A 24,751-nucleotide genomic window follows, 5' to 3' on the forward strand; every position below is an offset into this window, starting at 1 on the left:
GAAGGCAGGAGGAGAAGGGGATGACAGACGATGAGATGGTTGGATAGCATCACTGACTCTAGGGACATGAGTTTGAGTAAGCTCCAGGAGTTGGTGATGGACAGGGAACCCTGGCATGCTGCAGTCCATGGGGTCACAAAGAGTTGGACACGACTATGTGCTGAAATGAACTATAATTTCCCTGTTTGGGATTTGTTCCACTTAAAAAAAATCTTTAGCTATTAATAGAATTTTGGGGAACAGTTTTAATAAATCCTCAGTCACAATATCATTAGACATTTCTTTCACCCATTGTATCTCTTTTCTTGGATTCCAGGTACACTTATGTTAGAGGTTTATACTTTGTCACTTATTCTGATGACGTTTTATTTTTCATCCTTTTCACTTTCCAAGCTTTGGTTTACATATTTTCTACTGACATATATTCTGGTTCATGACAGAACCCTTGATATTATCCTGATTCCTCTTTTTCTCTCATACTTCACAAGCATTCCTATTGTACCATCTTTAAAACATATCTGGGACTTCACTCATGGTACAGTGGATAAGAATCTGCTTGCCAATGCAGGGGACATGGGTTTCGTCCCTGGTCTGGGAAGATTATGGAGCAACCAAAGCCCATGAGTTGCAACTACTGGAGCCCATGCACTCTTGGGCCTACAAGTCACAACTACTGAGTCCATTTGCCTACAGTCTGTGCTCTACAAGAGGAGCCACTGCAATAAGAAGTTTTTGTACTGCAGTGAAGAGTAGCCTCTGCTCACTGCAACTAGAGAAAGCCAGTGCTCAGCAACAAAGACCCAGCACAACCAAAAATAAATAAACCTATCTGGAAACTTCCCTAGTGGCTAAGACTGTGCTCCCAATGCAGAGGGCCAGGTTCCATCCCTGATCAGGAATCTAGATCTTGCATGCCACAAGAAAGATTGAAGATCTTGCATGTGCCAATTGAGACCGAGAGCAACCAAATAAATACTGAAAAAAAATTATAATGTTTTACCCCTTGTGTTGCCACCATCAGAGTGGAAGCCACCACCATTTCCTCCCTGGATGGCTGCAGCAGACTAGTAAATTCCCCACTGCCCCTTTTTTCCTCCCACAAACATACACCCAGTCTGTTCCTCACATAACTGCTGAGTGAACCTATTAAAGCCCAAATCTGATTCTCTCCAAAACCTCCAGTGGCTTTCACCCATGTTTAGAATAAAGTTTATAGTTCTTGAGTGGCCACAGGGCCCTGCATGCTCTGACTCATTGCTGCCTCTCTTAGCCAATCTTTCACTTTTCCTGTCACTCACTGTTCTCTGGCCACATTGTTCCACTTACTTGTCTGTACATGTTTCTACCTCAGACTCTTTACACGTACTGTTTCTTAGCCTAAAACGTTTTTTCTTAGGAATGCATCAGTTTAGTTCAGTCGCTCAGTCGTGTCCAACTGTTTGCAACCCCATGGACTGCAGCATGCCAGGCCTCCCTGTCCATCACCAACTCCCGGAGCCTACCCAAACTCATGTCCATTGAGTCCGTGATGCCATCCAACCATCTCATCCTCTGTCGTCCCCTTCTCCTCCCACCCTCAATCTTTCCCAGCACTAAGGTCTTCAAATGAGTCAGTTCTTTGCAGCAGGTGGCCAAAGTATTGGAGTTTCAGCTTCAGCATCAGTCCTTCCAATGAATATTTAGGACTGATTTCCTTTAGGATGGACTGGTTAGATCTCCTTGCAGTCCAAGGGACTCTCAAAAGTCTTCTCCAACACCACAGTTCAAAAGCATCAATTCTTCAGGGCTCAGCTTTCTTTATAGTCCAACTCTCGCATCCATACATGACTACTGGAAAAATCATAGCCTTGACTAGATGGACCTTTGTTGTCAAAGCAATGTCTCTGCTTTTTAATATGCTGTCTAGGTTGGTCATAACTTTCCTTCCAGAGAGCAAGTGTCTTTTAATTTCATGGCTGCAGTCACTATCTGCAGTGATTTTGGAGCCCCCCCCAAATAAAGTCAGCCACTATTTCCACTGTTTCCCCATCTATTTGCCATGAAGTGATGGGACCAGATGCCATGATCTTAGTTTTCTGAATGTTGAGCTTTAAGCCAACTTTTTTACTCTTCTCTTTCATCAAGAGGCTCTTTAGTTCTTCACTTTCTGCCATAAGGGTGGTGTCTTCTGCATATCTGAGATTATTGATATTTCTCCTGGCAATCTTGATTCCAGCTTGTACTTCCTCCAACCCAGCATTTTTCATGATGTACTCTGCATATAAGTTAAATAAGCAGGGTGACAATATACAGCCTTGATGATCTCCTTTTCCTATTTGGAACCAGTCTGTTCCATGTCCAGTTCTAACTGTTGCTTCCTGACCTGCATATAGGTTTAGCAAGAGGCAGGTCAGGTGGTCTGGTATTCCTATCTCTTTCAGAATTTTCCACAGTTTATTGTGATCCACACAGTCAAAGGCTTTGGCATAGTCAATAAAGCAGAAATAGATGTTTTTCTGAAACTCTCTTGCTTTTTCCATGATCCAGCAGATGTTGGCAATTTGATCTCTGGTTCCTCTGCCTTTTCTAAAACCATAGCTTTCTCAATTTATTCAGGTGTGTTATTTAAATATTATCTTATAGAGGCCAATCTTGACCATTCTTTATAAAGTAAGTATATTTCCACCTATATAATGCCTTATCCTATTATTCTCCTTTATGTTCTTATGTTGATAACAACTGATGTTATGGTGTGTATTTATTTTGTTTCTATCTGCTAGAATGTAAGCTGTCTGAAGGAAAGAAATTTGTTTGTATTTTTCACTATAGCCCCTGCACTGAGGGCATTTGTTCACATATAATATGTACTCAATAAATATTTGTTGAATAATGAATACATAGATGAAATTTCTGACAGTCACAGAATTTCTCCCTGTGCTCAGTTCAAAACATTTGCTTTTTTGTTTTTCTTCTATAGGATTAGCTCTAAACATTGCTGGACTTTATTTTTTAAGTATGCCTTTAATTTATGCATTATGAAAGTCAGAATTTTCTGAATTAAATAAGTTTATGCATTCTTTTTAAAATAACACATTACATCTTTTTTCTTTGGTGATTCACTCTTAGGGTGATGAACCAAAAAATTCTGAGGTCCTTTATAATTTACAGGTAGAAATTTTGGCCACCAGATGGAGACCCAGTACTGACATTTATGATAGGCTGACTATCCAAGAAGTAATGGTAAAAATATAAAATGCTTTTTTTCCCCCTCCTGGTTTTTTTTATAATTCTCACAAATTTTACTCTTTAGAGTCAGTCTTACCTATATTCAGGAAGGTTTGCTGTGGATAGCAAGTTGTAGTAAAAAGGAAGCATTAAAATCTGATTCATTCAAAGATCAAGAAGTGAAAAGTGATCCTCACAAAGATCAGGGTACTTGTCTAATTCTGTTAAGTAAGATTGGAGGAGCACAGGGCTGTTGAAAAAAGTTAAAAAGTAATGTTCATTTGATTAGATTTTAGGAGTGAAGGGATTTGTATTAGTGGGAAAAAGGGCAGTCAGGTAAGAATATAAAAAGGAAAATAACTCATGATCAAAATAGCTGTAACTAAAGTGTGTTTTCTTGATACAGCGGAGTAGAACAGCAATGAAGTCCACAGAGAGGCTTCCAGAGATTTGTCAGCAGCAGGATATTCCGAGAAATTTTCTAACAGGCCAGGCAAATTGGGTTGTGCTTGTTCTTCTTAAATGAGTGGAGAAGTTGGCCTGTTTATCACTTTTCCCCTATGTTTTTGGTATCTTTCCATAGTGCTGTGCAGTTTGGAGACTACATGTACCTTTTATGAGATACCTAAAGCAATAAACGTTTTCCTTGGAGTTCTTGGTGAATATGATTTCCTCATAACTGAAAGACAAAAGACCCCGAAGGGAAATGTAAAATAACTTTTCCATATTTGCTTGCTAGGTTTCATTTACCTTGCTTCTAGAGATGGGCAACTGCACAAAAAGCTAGTGACATTTTGTGACAATGCAAGAAGAAAAATCTTTCATGGCTTATATGCTGTTTGACCCCAACATTAGAGGAAAAGTTTGCCTTTTGTTTCACTGTCACCTCATGGAGAGGTTGGTGAACTTTGCTCTAGTTTTCTTTTACGCTCTGCAAATGGCAAGTCACCTTTTAACTCAGCTCTCTGCCTCTGCTCTCTCTTCTCTTGCTTTGGCCTTTTGTACTCCTGTCAGGCTAATGTACCTAAAACAATGATGATGGAGTCTTCCCATAATCAATCAAAGACTGCATTCAGTGCAGGGTAAATCCAAACTGTTAGGCACGTTGAGGTCTACGCATCTGATCCTGCCTACAGTTTGGACTGATGGCTCATCTCATGTGTAACTTCTGGAGCCTCCCTTAATGCTTCTGAATAAAAGCCACATAAGTCCCCTCTTCTGTATTTATGTTTTTGTTTATACCATTGGTATATACATTGTACCTAACTGTATTGATTTTTGACCTTCCATAGATTTTTGATGCTTTTCTTCTGGAATCCTGTCTTATTTCCTAGGGTCTTCAGCACTGAAATAAAAGCAATTAGTAAAACATTGTTCAGCCTTTCAGTTTTATTTTTGTAGGAACGTGTAAAAATCATTTATATCCTACCAGGCCCGCTAAAGATTTTAGATAACTTTGGTTTTTAAAATTCATGCTCGAAACCAAAATAGCCTGTTGGGCAAAATGAAAAACCGTAGAGGGTATTATCATTTTAGCCTTTTAAAATGTAAATAGTTTGTCACATTTATATTACATTATGCATAATATTTAATAGAACTTATTTCTCTTTTGAACATTATATGCAAATCAGAAACCAATAAAGTCAATTCATAACCTTGTAGAACTTACCAAAGGAAGAATTAGTTCCTCCTCGTATTTTTCTGTCAAAAATACCTACAGCAGGGGCTTCCCTGGTTAAGAATCTGCCTTGCAATGCAGGGGACATGGGTTTGATCCCTGGTCGAATAACTAAGATCCCACGTGCCCCAGCCACTGAGCCCATGTGCTCTAGAGCCCACGGGCCACAACTAAAGAGTCTGTGCACCACAATGAAAGATTCTGCTTGATGCATTGAGGATCCTGAGTGCTGCAACTAAGACCTGATGCAGCTAAATATTAAAAAAAAATAATACCTGCACTAAACACATGCAAAACAATGTATACAACAGTAACAAGTACAGCGAAAATCTTATTAGAAAATTTCATATATCGAAAAGTGCTTTGGCTGTAACTTATTCCTTAATGAAAAAAAATTTTTAACAGTTGCTCTTTGTCAGATACCATCCTAGGTCCTGGAAAATATTTATAAATAAAAAGGTCAACTCTTAATACTCATGGAACTTACCATCTTATAAGGATGATACACAGAAGTAAGCAATGAGCAAACATTCTGGATAATGGTGGTTGCTAATAGGAAAATCAGGGCAATAGTTTATAGAATAGAATGTCAAAGAACATTTTTACTTTTTACCCTCATTTTAAAAATTATGTGAGCGGTGGTGATAGATTTGATTACAGAGTAGGGGTGAATGTCAAGACATGGCAACTTGCCTTTTGTAGGGAATATCCTAATGTGCCTCAGATCACTGGAGTTCCGAATCTTCACTGAGATTTTAGGCTTTGGTATTTTTGTGGAGTTTATCTCAGATTTTTTTTTTTTTTTTGCCACACAAGTGTCTTATCAAGGTATCTGGCTTACCTGATGTTTCCTACTCTATTCCATCAATGTGGTTCTATTAGTATAATGCACCAGCATCATGCTCTGTGGAATAGGAAAACAATCAAGCTCTCTATAGATTAATTTGCTTTATAGAGCCTGAGAGTTGACCTACTTTGAGGCGAAACAGTGAGAAGTTACTTCTGTCACTGCTAAGTGAGAACAGGCTGCTTTGAGTATTCTCTGTCGGATGGTAGAAAAAGAATTCACCAGAGCAGTAGCTGCCTGCCAGGTGCTAGGCGTTGGGTTGATTTACTTTAGTGGAGTGGCTGCATCTGGACCAGCAGCTTCAATTGGCGTAATTGCTTGATTAGGCTGTCCTTCTTTAAGCTATATCTTGGAGTTAAACAGGGCTGTATTAAGAATCATTACCTCAGCGGCTTAAAAAAATTTGGTGGTATCCTAATCTCTATAATTCTCAAGAGATATCTGGTATTCTTATAAATGTATTCTTTAGGTAGGTAGCTGTCACTCCAGAGGCCCTTCCACTTGGCCCTTCCCACTGTAAAAGACTTTACTTTTTTAAGAGTTCATGTACCAGGGGACAGTCCTGGTGGTCCAGTGGCCAGACAGTGCAGGGGGCCTGGGTTTGGTCCTTGGTTGGGGAATTGGATGCCACAGCTGGGAGTTCACACGCTGCAACTAAAGGATCTCAAGTGCCACAGCGAGGACCGAGGATCCTGCAGGTTACAACTGTGGCCTGGTGAAACCAAAGAAATAAATGGATAATTAAATATATAGACATTTTTAAGAGTTAAAGTGAGGATTCCTCTTTTTTTCTACTGTATCTGTTTCAACTATATATTAAGGATCTGGGGAAATGGCCGTAGGTTGAGACTGTTGTCACTCTGTCTATAAAAAACTAAGACTGATAACCCTGTATGCGAGACAGCAAAAGAGATGCAGATGCACGGAACAGACTTTTTGACTCTGTGGGAGAGGCAGAGGGCGGGATGATTTGGGAGAATGGCATTGAAGCATGTATAATATCATATAAGAAACGAATCGCCAGTCTAGGTTCAATGCAGGATACAAGGATGCTTGGGGTTGGTGCACTGGGAAAACCCAGAAGGATGGTATGGGGAGGGAGGTGGGAGGGGGGGTTCAGGAGTGGGAACTTATGTACACCCGTGGCAGATTCATGTTGATGTATGGCAAAACCAATACAGTATTGTAAAGTTAAAAAAAATAATAAATTTTTTAAAAAAACAACCTAAGACTGAACTCCTTTTGTCTTTGAATAGATGACCACAGTGGCTTTCTGGACTCAGAGGTTTTAACATTAACTCAAAGCTATGTTCAACAATCTTCCAAACACCTAGATATTTCTATACCCCCAAAGCCTCACATTTTATCCCCTTGGGAAAAATCAGGATTTATGGAATGTACTTAAATACCTCACCATCCCTTCACTTAAGGGGCTCAGTGTCTCTAACTCAGAATTAAGTATTATGTGAAGAACTATGACTCTATTTTGGTGGCTCATGTCATGATGTTCATCAGATTGAAGAGGTTTTTGAGTTATACAATCATGTAGAATCTTAGAAAGCTGCCCATACATCTCAGTCCTCTCCTCAGTTTTCTAGTATCAAAGGTCATTAGTACTCAGAACATCCTGACTATAGCTACGTTCTTTCCTTTGGGTGGTTAGGTGAGACTTCTAGGCTTATACTGTCCAGAGAACTGATCATTACATAGGAATCCTGGTACCTATGTCACTTAGAGGCATCATCACCAGCATCCTTGCCCTACAAAGAATGCACACCATAACACTTTTCAAAGATGCTCTCATTTCCCTCAACATTTATATTTCTGAATTCCTTGATTAAGTTAGTATCTTCTAAGTTTTCTTGAGGGGCATAGGATAATGGGAGAGTAGACCATTCATAATGAACAGCATTCCTGCCGCCCCAAGTTTTTGGATCCTTTCTTTGATATACTAAGAATTTTCTTAAGCTTCGTTTAAGATAGTCACATTGTGAACAGTTTTCTGTTTGTTTTGGTTTGTGAAGTTTAGAAGGGGCTCTGCCAGTACAATTAGATGTAAATCATCTGTAAATAGAGGGTACCCAGAGTACTTCATTAGTTCACAGATACTAAGATTTTCTTCTATTGTAATTTTTGTGTTTACATTTTTATTTTTGTCATTCACATTTGGATCTTTGATTACGATGTGTTGTAGGGACTTTATATGTTTTCTCCTTTAATTTCTTTACTGTTTTGTGGTTATACTAATTTATACTCCCATTAATCCTTACCTGCACCATGGCTTACATTGGTGGTATTAACACTCTTTTTTCATTAGATGGTAAATGTTTTGTTGCAGTTGAACAGTTTTTCTTTGTCTATTAGCATTTCTGTGTGATTTACCATTAATTTCTTTTACTCATCATTGTTAAAATGTCATCTACTCAATGACTTGTATTTTAAACTTGCACCCCCCGCCATGCAATCTTGATTCTCCTTAAACTACTCTGTTTTCAGTTTTTTCCATAATGCTCATCACCTTCTAGTATAATTTTATTTATCAGGTTTACTGTTTATTGTCCATTTCTCATGGATATCTCTATGGAATGTCAGGTCTATAAGGAAGGATAGTTGTCTGTTTGGTACATTGGTGTATCTAGAATAATGCCTCGCAAATAGTAGATGCAGGTCTTCCCTGATATCCAAGTGTAGAGCATTCCTTTGAAATCTTCTGTAAGCTGAAATGGCATCAAGTGAAGAAGCAGTTACCTTAGTACTTACCTTGCTAATGGATGCAGAAAATGAATTGAGGAAAGGCACAGATCCCAGGGGGCGCTAGTGGTAAGGAATCTACCTGCCAATACAGGAGACTTAAGAGATGTGGGCTTAATCCCCTGGTTGGGAAGACCCCCTGGAGAAGGAAACATACTCCAGTATTCTTGCCTAGAGAGTCCCATGGACAGAGGAGCCTGGTGGGTTGTGGTCCATAGGCTCGAAAAGAGTCGGACATGACTGAAGCAACTTCACGCAAAAGCACAGCTGCTCACAGACAGAGTTCAAAGCTGTGGTGTCTTGATGCTCAGATACTGAGTATACACCCACGTCTGTGGAAGGAGCTTGGTGGTGCTACTCTTGTTACTCAGGGTGTACACTGCCTCTATAAGGGCTCTTTGTAAAACATGGTGAAGGGTCTTTTCACCTTTTTTTTTTCTTCATAAAATCGAAAATCCTCTTGGAATTTCTTTTGTTCAGCAAAAACAGGCACTAATGTAAGACTTTTGTAAAAGCAAAGTAGCATAAAGCAAACTTTCAAAAGGTGGGGAATACCTGTACTTGTTATAGACTTCCTCCTTTCCTTCCTTCTCCCTTGCCTCAGCTTCATGTGCTGAAATCACCAGTGCATTAGAACATGACTGTATTTGTAAAGAAGGAAATTAGGTTAAAATGAGGTCATTAGGGTGGGTCATACTCCAGGAAAACCAGTGTCCTTATAAGAGGGAATTTGGGTATAGACATACGCAGAGGGAAGTCTATGTGAAGACACAGGGTAAAGACAGTTACATATCTACAAGTCAAGGATAGGATCCTCAGAAGAAACCAGCTCTGCTGAAACCGTGATTTTGGACTTCCAGCTTCTGTAATTGTGAGAAAATAGATTTCTGTTAATTCCACCCAGTCTGTGTTACTTTGTTAGCAGCCCTCGCAAACTAATATAGTGTTCAATATATATTTGTTGAGTTGCATTTATACTCTTATTGGAAAATTTGCCTTCTTTTTATTTATTATAACATACAAAGCTTTTTTAAAAAAGAAGGCAAATATTCATGAACAAAGGAGCCTGGCGGGCTACAGTCTGTGGGGTGGTGAGAGTTGGACACAGCTTAGCGACTAAACCACCACCCACCATGTTTTTAAGAATATTTACTTTCTCTTGTTGAAAATTTACTCTCCCAGTTTTTCTCTTCCTGTTTAGCTTTGTTTACATTTGATTATCTTTTAACTTTGTTTATGGTGAGGTTTTAAAGTTTTTGTACACAAATGCTTAGTATTAGTGCGGTGGTTTTAGTCGCTAAGTCGTGTCTGACTCTTGTGACCCCATGGACTGTAGCCTGCCAGATCTCTGTCAGTGGGATTTCCCAGGCAAGAATACTGGAGTGGGTTGCCATTTCCTTCTCTAGGGGATCTTCCCTGACCCAGGAATTGAACCCCGGTCTCCTGCATTGCAGGCAGATTCTTTACTGACTGAACTACCAGTGAAATCAGTAATTTCTTAGTGTATTTGGGGTTATTTCTGAGATTTTCATTGTGTTTATTTCTATTATCTGTTTATTCTGGTGCCAATATCATACTTCTTAACTGTGGTAAATTTATAGTATGTTTTAACATCTATCTCTCTTATTTTCTTCTTGATGGATACAATATCTTCAAATTCGCATGAGAATCCTGTTAGGATTTAGTGCCTTGATTTTTGCTGCAAGCGTGATAGTTAAAACTGTATTTGTTTGAATTCTTTTAAATTGGTCATTTTCTTTCAGACTACAGAATTATCTCATAAGTCCATTTTAAAAAATGACTTTTTTTCTCATCATGTTATTAATGAATGCATTTGGGGTGGGGGAAGTGTATATTTTTCTAATATTGGAAGTTACGTAATTTCTTTAAGTGAGAATGAAAAGACTAGATTTATATAATTTTTATTTATTTAAGTTAGAGTGGTCTAAGGCATAGGGAAAGAGTAGGCATGGCCTTGTAACAATAATCTCACCCATTATGTTGATGCGCATGTTTTCAGAGTGTTTTTATTTTATTTTTAATGCAGTCCTACTAGTTAGATCCTAGCAGGTGGTGTGAGGCAAGTGAGGAGCCTAGCAGGCTGCCAGGACCCTGAGAATGGGTGCCTCTCTCAGTTTTGTTCCCTGGGAGCTTGTCTTGTTTCTCTCTTGGCTCTTTTAAGGGTAGGCTGGGTGTATTAAGGGTCACCCTTCCTAGCGTGTGCAAACAGGTGCTGCTGGCAGAATTTACTCCCCACATGTTACTTCACAGCCCATTCCCACCTACAGTTGCTGAGGCCCAGGTTGTGTTAGTGGAGGTTTCCCCTGGGGAATTTACTTCCAAGCTAGGGATTTTCTTGTCATAATTTAGAATTTGCCTTTTCCTTATTTTTCTTTCTCTTAGGGTATGTTTTACAGGAATTCCTGATATGTGTGTATATTCCCCTCCCTTTGAAATGGGGGAATCTCTGTTTATGCTTAGTCATTTCAATTTCAATGAGGATTATTGGATCATTTTGTGATCTTGAAGGTTAGTACTTTAGTGTATTTTCTTCTGGAATTTTTTTCAAGTATATATTTTATACATAGCTGAAATAAAAATTCTGTACAGTTTTCTGCCTTTTTTTTTTTTTTCCAGTTGAAAGTGGTTAGTCACTCTGTTGTGTCTGTCTCTTTGTGACCCCATGGACTGTAGCTTGCCAGGTTCCTATGTCTATTAAATTCTCCAGGGAGGAATAATGTAGTGGGTAGCCATTCCCTTCTCTAGGGGATCTTTCTAACTCAGGGATTGAAACTGGCTCTCCTCATTGCAGGCAGATTCTCTACCATCTGAGCCACCAGATTTGACATTTTTACCTGACATTATATCAGAATATTTCACTGAGTTTTGGTGAACTTGTTTTTAATGACTGCATAACACTCCATTAAAAGGATATAGGGACTTCCCTGGTGGTCCAGTGGCTAAGACTAGGCACTCCTAATGCAGGGGGCTCAGGGTCCATCCCTGGTCAGAAAGCTAGATCCCACATGCTCCAACCAAGAGTTTGTATGCTGCGACTAAAGATCGCACATGCCAGAAGATGGGAGATCCTGGGTGCCCCAACTAAGACCTGGCACAGCCAAATAAATATTTTAAATAAAAAGGATATAGTAAGTTCTTTCTCAGCCATTTGACGTCTTATTGTTTGTCCATGAGAGAGATTATAGGCTTACTGACAATGTAGTTTGCTGTAAATGTGCACCTACTGTATGCAGCCCTGTTTCAGTTGGAGTTAGGATGATACATTGTAATGAAATATATAAAAAATTCTTTTGGAATACTAAGGAGAGAGTAATTGATTGATACTTGGTATTGCTATTTGTGGGTATAGTTTCACCAGTGAGTGGCATTTGAAATGACCTTGAAGGCTTGGTAGTTATAGAGTTATAGAGTTAGGAAGAAAGCATTCAAGGAAGAAAGAACAGCAATAAAGACATAGAATAGAAAAAAAAAAAAAGGAATTCAATGCTGACCTGTTTATCTGTGCTTACAGTAATTCACTGATAAGTCTAGGCTGTATCCTGGTGAGTACTTTAACCATATCCCTTTTTAGACCCCAACAGCTGTTGATAAGAAAATCTAGTTATGTTATTTGTATATTATGTCCACATATTTTCGCCTCTCTCCTTTCTGATGTCATCTGTGAAAAATAAAATAGGTTTGATATGTGTCTTTTGTTTTTTTCTATTGAATTTAAATTCATTAGTTTTGTAATAAATTATTTTGGTAAAAGGCAATAGCCATAGAAAAATGAGAACCAACTTTGGAAGTGTCTGCAAGATCTTATGTGGAAATGAAGAAATAGTTTTTAAAGAAATGTGGTGTTTTTAGCTAGTGTGAACAACAGAACATAATATAGAAGAAAATCTCTTTTTCACTTCCCCCCCTTACTTGTTTGTGTGCACTTCTCTTAACGTTGAGTATATTTAAGAACTGCTGAGAATAAAGAATTCTGAGAACAAAGGATCTATATCACACATATTGTAAGCTTTAAGTGGGCATTTTATGTGTGTTTTAATGTTGCCAGTATATATATTAGGAGTGGAAATCACCAACTCTGGAAACAAGGAGGCCTTTTATCAAATTAGTAAAAGGGCAGTGAGATTTGTTAAGGCCAGAGATGTAATGGTTAGATAATATGTCAAGTCTGTGGAGAGCACTAATTGCAGCAAGAGATTAAAGTCTCTGTTGAAATCACTTAAAGCTCTAAAGACTTGCTGAAGTAAATCAGAACAATGCCCCGTGTCACAGCGCTATCAGCACCCGGTGTTCATTCATCATGTGCTTCTACTTTTTGCCTTGAGTGTTTCCACAATTGTCCTCAGGACAGTGTGACTGTAGTTATCATACTGAGGAAGATTAAGAGCTTTGCACCTCTAATAGCAAACCTGCAATTACCCAATGGGGGAAGACACCACAGATTAAGTGCAACAAAAGGGAGATCTACATCACCTGAATTTATTCAGGCCACCAACCTGGGTAAGCTACTTAATAAAATAATTCTGAACTTGGCCAAACTTTATGGCAGTTATCTTTTAACTTGAAAATTAGTAAATTAACCTTTCTGGCATAATCATGTGTGAAAGAAGCTCAGTTGTGTCCGACTCTGACTCTTTGTGACCCATGGACTAAACAGTCCATGGAATTCTCTAGGCCAGGATACTGGAATGGGTAGACTTTCCTTTTTCCGAGGTATCTTCCCAACCCAGGGATCGAACCCAGGACTACCACATGGCAGGCGGATTCTTCACCAGCTGAGCCACAAGGTAAGCCCAAGAATACTAGAGTGGGTAGCCTATCCTTTCTCCAGCAGATCTTCACGAGCCAGCTATCAAACTGGGGTCTCCTGCATTGCAGGTGGATTTTTAACAACTGAGCTATCAGGAGATAATCATGGCTGGGTCTCAAATCTAAGCAGTTAGATGTCCTTCTCCCCACCCAGCCTTTTCTTACTAACACCTGTATTAGAAAAGAGATGCTCTTTAAACATATGTGGTTGGCTCTTAGGCGAATTCCATCCACTCTCCAATAAACAGAATACTTTTCCTATACTCAGGGACAATACAAGGCTGTAAGGTTAAGGTGCTGGTAGTACAAATGTTAGGTGTTGTTTGATTCTGAGCTTTGTGATTCAAAGGATACTGTGACAGGATTTTTAGAATTGGGTGTAGAATGGCAGGCACCTTTTAAGGGAAGAAATGGATTTTTAAAAGCAAATTTTGGATAAAATATAAATATATGAAGTTATAATTTTAAAAACTTCTTTAGGTTTAGAGTTTTTGTGAATTTGTGAACACATATATTGTGTTAGAACATGGTTTATCAAATTATTTTTTTCTATGTGGATATGTAAAGTCCTATAAAATATACTTCATATTTTTTATTTTTTATTTATTTATTTATTTTTTTATTCTTAAAATTTTTATATAAGGCTGGATTTGTTCACATTTTCAACAAATATACACTAATTCTGTAACTTTTGACAAAAGAAATCTGAAAAGAGAAGATCATTTCCATGCTTTTGGAATGTTAGTTGCTTATCCATTCCACAAACCTTGCCCTGCCTAAAGTAAGTTTTTCACTGCTGATCCTTCATACAACTCTTAAGAACTATAATCCTATTCTGATTTAAAATATTTTAAATAAAAACAGCTGGAAGATCACATAGGGCAAACTCTGAATATGACAGGAAAACAGATAAAGTGATAAATCACTTGTCTATGACACACTCTCTTAGCCATTCAACAAACTTTCTTTAATGTCTATTCATTGGATCAAAAACAAGAGTTTGTTGGAACTGCAGTTATTAGTTCACTACATACTTGCTTACATAGGACATACCTCATACAAATTGATTTCATATCAATAACAGGGCTGACTTAATTCTAAATATATCCATACTCATATACCCATACTTTTAGGCAGAAATAGGTTGTCCTATTTCACGGACAAAGAAATTGAGACTCAGAGAAGTGAAGTGATAATATATTCAAACTCAGATCGTCTGCCGTCCAATCCAAGGCTCTTGTTGGTTTTACACTGGGTGTTCTTAGAATTTAGCCCACAAGACCAGAGACATGTTTTTCATTATTTTTACATAATAAAGCTTTTTAAAGATAGAAACACCATTCTTTAAAAAAAAAAAAAACAGGTATTAGAATTAAAAAACAGACTTGAATGCTGTTGGGTATGGAGGTCTGCTAGGGATATTGTCCCTAAAATATTTTTTCCCTTGGGATTCTCTCACTTGTGTACTGTCACCATGCAGGTTAAAAATGGTCTGTCCCTAGGGCTGTGTTAAGACTTTAGAGGCCATAAATGCTAAAAGGAATAGTAGTACATGGATGGTTTTATATCATTATTAAAAAATACTGAAGACTGAGAATACTAAAGGTGTCTGTTTTTATTCTGTTTATGATGATTACTCCAATGCTCTCCATTCACACATACATACATATGTTTATTCATTTAAAAGATTCATTTAAAAATATTTTTGATGCCCTTGCATGCATTTAATCTAATACTGCCTGCCTCATTAGAACTCAGTCATATAATTTTTCTTTTTTTAATATAATACCCTTCTGCCTAAAATTTTCTCAGAATTTATGGTCAATATCATATTGATACCCTTTAAGCTAAAATCAGCCCACTGTGTGTGTTGTGCAAGTTTCATTTTTATGAGTTTTTAGAATTTTCAGTGTTTTAAAACTATGTAACTGATAAAATAGAAATAGATTGGAGGGAGAGGAAGAAAAATCCTCATTCTGTTAACCTCTCTGCTTTGGAAACATGAGGATTTTACTTGAAGTGTCTACCTTGTTTCCTTGCATTAAATTACTTCCAGCAAGTGAAATTTGTTACCTGGATAAATAGACTACACTTGTCTCAAATATCATGATTCCAAAAAAGATCTTGTTCTCATAGCATTTCCCTCCGGGACTCAGAATTGATTCATTCTACAGATATTTTGGTGTGTCTACTGGATGCAAATCATTCCATAAATATTTATGCAAGGTCTGTGTTTGGGACGCAAATGAATAATATCATTCCTGACCTCAAGAAGTTTATTTTTGATAGGAGAAATGAGAAAATTAGAATTATCTGTAATAAAAGGTGAACTAGAGTAAGTTCTGCATTAATGTCCATTTAATATTTAAGGAGTTAGGGCAGAGTAAGATTTAGTGTCATAAATGTATTTTAATTTTAGCTCTAACCAACAAGACTTTTTTTTTTTCATTCTTGCACTCCATGAGCATGGAGGTGAATTCATTTCTAGAGAGAACACTGTCTCTTTTTCCATTAAGAGACAAAGCAATTAAATGGAGAGTTTGAAATTTTTCTGTGTGCTTTGCCATACAGGAAGTTATCTTGCTCTTCCCACTCAAATAATGAAAGCAAACAAACAAAGGAAAACACCTGCTTATTTCACCTCTAATTGTGTTTTCTTTCATCCTGCTCCCCAAGGGCCAGATTCAGTCAACAGCTGTGCACCATGTGTGCCCAGAATCTGTAGAAATTGGTGTGTGTCTGCAGAGCACACTTTTTTTTTTTTTCATGGCATAGTCATGATTGAGTTTAGTTTATTTTTTCCATTGTAGTGTTTGAGAGTTTGCGTGATGAGGAATAATACACACATACTTATAATTAAAGTGGCCTTTAAAAGCACCTTTGAAATTGCATCACATTCATCTCCTAATATTTGGCAGCTACAAGGACATGTGAAGAGTTGCCCTCCCTATGGCTTACTTTTTCATGGGGAAGGGGAGAGGTCTAGCTGCTTTCACAGTAATTAATCTGTAGACTTTAACTAGAGAATCATATTCTGTGGAGTTTTTATGATTGGGGATATGGAAACGTCATTTCTGGGCTTCCCAGGTGGCGCTAGTGGTAAACCTGTCATTGCAAGAGATGCGGATTCAATTCCTGGATCAGTCCTGAATTGGGAAGATCCCCTGGAGGAGGGCATGGCAACCCACTCCAGTATTCTTGCCTGGAGAATCCCATGGAGCCTGGAATGACAGTCCATGGAATGACAAAGAGTAAGACAGGACTAAAGTGATTTAGCATGCCTGCAGGCAAACTTCATGTTTGCAAACAGGACACTGCTGAGAAAGAGCTATGCAGAGGTCACAGTTTGAATACTGACTTTTCTTGAATATTTTAGGTTATGAATGTCAGAGCTGGTATTTAGGTGCTCCTCATAAAGGATTTCAAAATGTTATTAACATTACTCTTATGAATCCTCTTGTTTCATATGGGGGCACAGAACTGACTAGTCAGTTAATATGCAGTAAAAGAGAAGCATAACCTTTCTGAAACTTCCATGGTAACTTCATTTTTATTTATAGTTCTGCCTTGTTGCTAGAGGCTCCCAGTCATGGTCAGGTGCTTAGGTAAAGTGCTGAGCCACTTAACTTTTCCTAGATTATAAATGAGTTTATCTTATTTCAAATGGTCTTAATTTAAGACAGCCTACATTCTTTAAGGACTTCCCTGGTGGCTCAGATGGTAAAGCGTCTGTCTACCATGCAGGAGACCCGGGTTCGATCCCTGGGTTGGGAAGATCCCCTGGAGAAGGAAATGGCAATCCACTCCAGGACTATTGTCTGGAAAATCCCATGGACAGAGGAGCCTGGTAGGCTACAGTACATGGGGTCGCAAAGAGTTGGACACGACTGAGAGACTTCATTACATTCTTTAAGAACAGTGACCCTCAACCAAATAAATCAAGGAATGAATAAATCAGAACTCTAGAAAACATCAGTCTAGTTTATCAAAGTTCTGATATTGTGGTGATGAAATAAAGCAGTACCCAGTTGCAAGTCACAAATGGCTAAATTGATTAACATCCCCCTTTAAAATTCACTTTAAATAAATTCATACATGAGATCATATCATCCTTAGTCTAGCAGACCCACAATGCCATATGGATTTTTGTTTCACCAAGAAGAAATTATGTTTTTTTAAATAAGTATGAATATGCTTGATTTGTTCTATAGTAGCATCAAGTTTTTACTCTTTTTTAGTTTCTGTTATTTGTTCTTGCCTTCGGTTGATATTATGTAGTCTTTGAGGGACTTTTTGTAAGGTCATTTTTGAGCTTGTTTCTTATAAATGATGCTTTGTGACTATCAACACTGCTGATTCCTGCAGTGCGTGCTTCTTTTCCTTCTGGACTTTAAGCAGAGGTATCCCAACCAACAAGTGAGACATCAGTGTCCACTCAGTCATGTCCGACTCTCTGTGACCCCATGGGTTGTAGCCCACCAGGCTCCACTGTCCATGGAGTTCTCCAGGCAAGAAAACTGGAGTGGGTTGCCATTCCCTCCTCAGTAGTTACCCTTTGTTCTGCTGATTATCTTCACAATCCCACCAGGCATAGCCTGATAGTGATTTCCTGGGTTTCCCAATAAAGGTTGGAGCTTATCTCCATAAATTATCATGACGCTGTTGAAGGGAAACAACAGGACACAAAGTCTGCAAATATTTTCCCTGACATAAATTATGTATAAATAAAAGTTATAATAGATGTGAAAGCTACTGGCTTAATTAATCAGACATTTCAAAATTTTATAATAAAGTAAATTGATTTGAATTTTGATGAGAGTATAGCCTGCTCAATTAAGTGTGGTAATGAAGATTTACAAGATGAGTAGAAGTATTTGCAGTTGACTTATACATCAATCATTGATATAATCTTTTTCATTTCTTTTCTGCCCATTTAATTCTGTATGGCATGTGTGGTTCAGGAAACTATTCTTTAAACTGCCATGGTAGCCAGAATTTTGGCATATCCTCTAGGCTGCTACAGTGCCTATGTTTGTGATTTGGAGGATTGCATATCCTTGATGAGATTGAATTAGTCACAGTGTTTTGAGGAATCCTGTGTCCAGTGATGTTATTATCGTTGCTTACCCTTATTTACATATAATTGTCATACTGCAGAACATTTATCTCTGCCAGCTTTAGTACGGATAGAGAAAAAGAAAATATCTGACCTCAACAAATTGACATTGATTCGGATTACATTTACTATTGTGCTCATATTGTCATATTACTGCTTTCAACTACTAGCACATTTGGTAAAAAATTTAGTTTTTCTTATCAGTTTTTTTTTTTTTTTGCCTTAACCTTTTTCTAGTTGCTGACCAATCACTATTCTCAGAAGACTGAGTAAGATCTGTTCTGTGTAACTTCTCTGTCATCTTTGCTGAAGAAGTATCTTTTGATGAACAGATTTCTCTAGAATTTTTCCTTTGTCAAGTTTAGTGATCAGCCTGTTTAGGAGGATTACACATTCATTTTTGTTGTTCAGTTGCTAATTCATGTCGGACTCTTTGAGACCCCATTAACTGTAGCACACCAGGCTTCCCTGTCCTTCTCTCTCTTCCGGAGTTTGCACAAACTCATGTCCATTAAGTTGATGATGCCATCCTACCATCTCATCCTCTGTCGTCCCCTCCTCCTGCCTTCAATCTTTCCAAGCAAAAGTGTTGGTTTTTTCCAAAGAGTTGGTTCTTCGCATCAGATGGCCAAAGTATTGGAGCTTCAGCTTCAGCATCAGTCCTTCCAATGAGTATTCAGGGTTGATTTCCTTTAGGATTAATTGGTTTGATCTCCTTGCTGTCTAAAGGACTCTCAAAAGAGTCTTCTCCAATACCACAATTTGAAAACATCAATTCTTTGGTGCTCAGTCTTCTTCATGGCCCAACTCTCACATCTGTACATGACTACTGGAAAAACCATAGCTTCAACTATATGGATCTTAGTCAGCAAAGTGATTTCTCTACTTTTTAACATGTTGTCTAGTTTTGTCATAGTTTTTCTTTTGAGGAACAAGCATCTTTTAATTTTGTGGCCACGGTCACCATATGCAGTGATTTTGGAGCCCAAGAAAATAAAATCTCTCACTATTTCCAGTTTTTCCCAATTTATTTGCCATGAAATGATGGGAATGGATACAATAATCTTCAGTTTTTTGAATGTCGAGTTTTAATCCAGCTTTTTCTCTCTCCTCTTTTACCTTCACCAAGAGGCTCTTTAGTTCCTCTTTGCTTCCTGCCATTAAAGTGATATCATCTGCATATCTGAGATTGTTGATATTTCTCCTGGTCATCTTGATTTCACCTTGTGAGTCATCTGGCTGGATATTTTGCATAATGTAATATATATGTAAGGTAAATGAGCAGGGTGGCAGCATACAACCTTGTCATATACCTTTCCCAATTTTGAACCAGCCTGTTGTTCCATGTCTAGTTCTATTGCCTTTTGACCTGCATGCAGGTCTCTCAGGAGGCAGATAAAGTGGTCTGGTATTCCTGTCTCTTTAAGAATTTTCCATAGTTTGTTGTGATCCACACAGTCGAAGGCTTTAGCATAGTCAGTGAAGCAAAAGTTGTGGGGAAAAGAATATCTGAGCTCACTCTTCAAATCCTCTTGAGAAACAAATAGTTCCAAAAAGCAAACCATGTTGAACATATCAACATTTCTCTTATGATTTATAGATTCTATGGATAATACAAAAATTAAAGTTCCATATCCACCAATTCAAACATGTTATTTCTATTATCTCTTCCCCCCCCCCCCAATTCATGGGAAATAGATGGGGAAACAGTGGAAACAGTGTCAGACTTTATTTTTTTGGGCTCCAAAATCACTGCAGATGGTGACTGCAGCCATGAAATTAAAAGACGCTTACTCCTTGGAAGAAAAGTTATGACCAACCTAGATAGCATATTCAAAAGCAGAGACATTACTTTGCCGACTGAGGTCTGTCTAGTCAAGGCTATGGTTTTTCCTGTGGTCGTGTATGGATGTGAGAGTTGGACTGTGAAGAAGGCTGAGCGCCGAAAGAATTGATGCGTTTGAACTGTGATGTTGGAGAAGACTCTTGAGAGTCCCTTGGACTGCAAGGCGATCCAACCAGTCCATTCTGAAGGAGATCAGCCCTGGGATTTCTTTGGAAGGAATGATGCTAAAGCTGAAGCTCCAGTACTTTGGCCATCTCATGCGAAGAGTTGACTCATTGGAAAAGACTCTGATGCTGGGAGGGATTGAGGGCAGGAGGAGAAGGGGACGACCGAGGATGAGTTGGGTGGATGGCATCACGGACTCGATGGACGTGAGTCTGAGTGAACTCCTGGAGTTGGTGATGGACAGGGAGGCCTGGCGTGCTGCGATTCATGGGGTTGCAAAAAGTTGGACACGACTGAGCAACTGAACTGAACTGAATTGAATTGATGGGTTACATTGGAGGATAATAAAAACATTACTCATATAAGGAGAGATTCTGAGTAAAGAATATTGCCAGTGCTGACTCTTTTCCAGGTTAGAGGTTTCAACATTCATGCTTTATTTCAATGTTATAGATTGCTTAGTTAATATGTGGTGGTTCTCTGCAAGAAAAGAAAGTGTCTTGTATAGTCAGTGCTGTTTTGTCAGACTATTAGTAGTAGAAGTTTGTGATATATCTAGAGAAGGAAAAAGAATGCTGCTAGCCTTATCATTGCTTAATTATAGATTCATTTTGACAGTTTTCCTGAGGTTGCTAGTTCCTGTTAAGGAATTTCAGGATTAAACAATCTAAATAATTGGAAAACAGATTGAGTTTTCCCTATGGTTTAACTAAAGACAATAAAAAAATACTCCATACCCTCAACAAAATGTCACCTTTATCTCTGAAAGATTCTGTGTCCCACCCTAATTACTTCATCCTCCATTCATATTAATATAACCAAACTCCTGATTTTAGTGATGATTACTCCAATACTGTTCTGTATGGTTTTTACCACATTTGTATCTGATCCAAAATATGCTATTAATTTTGTACTTCTCAGTTTTTATATAAATAAAATTTTAATTGAATAGTATATTATAGAAGTTCATCCATTTTTATGATGTAGCTGTGCTTGTTTCCCAATGCTGATAATTTGTTTCTGTTTTTCCTTATTTGTCTGGCTAGAAGCTTATCAGTTTTATTGATCTTTTAAAACAGTCAGCTTTTGGTTTCTTTGACTTATTTTTTCCTATTCCTTTTGATTTTCAATTTGATTGATTTATGCTCTTTATTATTTCTTTCATTCTGTTTGCTCTTTTTTTTCTGATTTTTAGTGTAAAGATTCAGGTAGTTGATTTGAAACCTTTTATTCTTTACGTAAGTATATATTATCCTCTAAGCTCTGCATTGTCTGTGTCTCACACATTCTGTTACATTGTGGTTGTATTTCATTTAGGTAGATTTCGTAAAGCTGAACTTCATCGTATTGTATGTATCATCTTACAGCTTGCTTCTTATATTCAGCATTTTGCTTTTGAATTTTAACCAATTTGATACATGAAGATATGATTTTTTATTTCAGCTACTTCATAGTATTCATCATGCCCATAAATAACAGTTTATATATCTGAATCTATACTTCTGGACAGTTCTTACTTATTTTTGCTATCATAATCAGTTCTGTAATGAATATTTTTGTATATGTCTCCTTTTACTTATTATTACTTTGTTGACTAGAAGTGTAAATTGTGGGTGATGTCATTCTGTAAGTATCAACCAAGTCGAGTTGCTTGACTCTGTTGTTCAAGTCTTCCAAATGCTACTGATTTTCTCTCAATTCTAAATGTTTATGTCCTTAACAAGGGGACTTGATAATAAATGAAGCAAGACAATTCCACAGAACTACCAAAAAGAAATAAATTTATAGTTATAACGGGATATTTTAGTACCCTAATATTAGTAAGGTTATAGAAGACTTGAGAGTACAACCAACCAACCTGACCTAGTTGAAATTTATAGTATACCTTATAGTGCTCATGAGATATTCATCAAGACAGACTATATACTGGGTCATAGAACCAACTTGATATTTAGAAAAATTAAAATTATACTGTTTGTTCTCTGACTACAGTGAAATTAGCAATTAATAGTAGAAAAATATTTATAAAAATCCCCCAGACTTATAAAGTTAAACAATACAAATCCAGAGGTCAAAAAGGAAATTACATGGTATATTAAAAATTATTTTCAGTAAAATGAAAGCAAAAGCACTGCATATCTGTAGGATGCAACTAAAGCAGTTCTTAGAGGAAAATCTACAGCATTAAATATTTATATTAGGAAAGAGTAAGGGTCTCAAACTGATGACTTAAGATATACCTTGAAAGAATAGATACAACACAGAACAAGTAGAAGAAAATAAAATCAGAAGTAGGTGAAATTGTAATTATAAAAACAATAGAGAAAAATCAGTAAACTCGATAAAAGAAGTGATTAAGAAAGAAGATAGAGAAGATGCTTTTACCTCTATCATGAATTTTAAAAGAATACCAGTATAAAGTTTTCAAATATTGAAAAGACAATAAGGAAATATTATGAACGTCTTTATGCCTATAAATTTGACAATTTTGAAAAACTTGCAAAATTTCCCCAAAGACACAAACTATAGAAATACCTTCAGGAAGAAATAAATAATTTGTAAAGTTTATCCATCAAAGAAAATGCATTCATAGTTAAAAGCACTCAAATAATGAAAACCTCCCATATAGACAATTTCACTGGTAAATTCTATCAATACTTAGAAAATTTAGTAGAAAGATACTAATTCTACTAAATTTCTTTACAGATTAAATAGACATGGTTCTCAACTTCTCTACTCATGTTTTAGAAGCTGACATTACTCTGATGTTAAAACCAGACAAAGACACTACAAGATAATAAAACTAGAGACAAGTATTCCTCATGTATATGTTAGAAATTATCATCAAAATGTCTACTGTCATTATGGCAAATGTCTGCTGTCATTCTCCCAAAATACGTACTGTCATCCTGGTCAGGATTTGAGGGATGCAAATGTAATCAAGGAATGCAGCATCACACATATTAAATTTGTTTTGCTCTATTTAAAGCCTGTCTCAGATTTTGACATTTGGACTTTCAATGAAAATCAGACCTTTTGTTGAGTTTGAGTTGATTAACCTTTTTCAGTAGATAACATTCCTTTAAATAGTGCCAAGAGATTCTCTGAGGAAAGAATCCATTGAATACTTATTTATAGTCATAATATTGCAATTCATCAGTCTTAAGTTTTTATATTTTAAATGGGATTAAAGTATTAACTCTCAAGGAAAATTAAGCTTACTTTAACTTTTCCTTTAAAACAAAAACAGAGTTAAACTTACTTGGCATTGCATGCAGAGAATTTGAAATGCTAAGTCTTTCGTCTGAGACCGTGTGGAAGGTCAACTTCTTATATTCATGGTTAGGCATAGTTCAGTGTCTGACTCTACACTCTGTTTACAATAATGTGCTATTACAGATCATGCAAATATATTCTGATTGTAGACCTGACACTAAGTCTGAAAGGTTCATAACTTTTCAGTTTGCCCCATGGTTACTGTTATCATTGTCACAACTGCAACCAATAAAGTGCCTCTGTGGCCAACCATCTGGTTTTCTCAGGATTGTGGGGATTCCCAGTATGTGAAGCTTTCAGTGCTAAATGGGAAAGACTTAGGCAAACTGGGAGAAGTTGAACACCCATATCATTCTAAGGTTTTTTTAATTGTCCCTTGTAATGATTAACACATTCTCTTCTATAGTAGATGAAAAACAAATATGTGTTCAAAAAATTGTTGAACATAAAGCTTTATCCTCAAGATTTTTCTAATGTGATACAAAATTGCTTGCATATTGCTTGTGACATACCTTTCAATTGCTGAAAAAAAAATTTCCAGGAACCACTTGAACAAAGATGCTGTTGAGGAAAGGAAAGAATCACTCAGTATGCAAATAATTGTGGAAGCAAAAATGAGTATGATCTGTATGCTGTTGTGGGTAGTTATTTAATGAATTGTCTCCACCGATATTATGGAATGAACTAATCAGAAAACCTTGAAGATCGTTTATGAAAATGTGCACTTACGACTTGAACCATTTTATAGTTACTGAGACTGATTTGGTGGCCTAGAATATGAATAAATATTCTGGATGCACTTGAAAAGACTACGTATTCTGCTAATGTTGGGTGGAATGTTCTGGAAAATGTCACTAAGGTCAAGATGGTTGACTATGTTGTTTAAGTCTTTTATATCTTCTATGTTTTTCTGTTTACTAGTTCTTTCAACTTTTGAGAGAGCAAATGGAAATCTGTAGTTATAATTATAGATTTGTCTTTTTCTCCTTGTAATTCTATCAGTTTTTGTTTCATTTATTTTGACGGCCTGTTATTAGGTGA

At 37.2% G+C, this 24,751-nt stretch overlaps 1 non-coding gene across 1 annotated transcript; it reads left to right on the top strand.

The window, feature by feature from the left end:
- The first annotated feature begins 17,009 nt into the window (after window positions 1–17,009).
- Window positions 17,010–17,081, top strand: TRNAG-ACC (transfer RNA glycine (anticodon ACC)). The gene has a single exon. It is a non-coding gene; the product is annotated as a tRNA-Gly (tRNA).
- Window positions 17,082–24,751: the final 7,670 nt, after the last annotated feature.

The sequence above is a fragment of the Ovis aries genome, chromosome 3 (genome assembly GCF_016772045.2).
Source record: "Ovis aries strain OAR_USU_Benz2616 breed Rambouillet chromosome 3, ARS-UI_Ramb_v3.0, whole genome shotgun sequence".
NCBI classification, from domain to species: domain Eukaryota; kingdom Metazoa; phylum Chordata; class Mammalia; order Artiodactyla; family Bovidae; genus Ovis; species Ovis aries.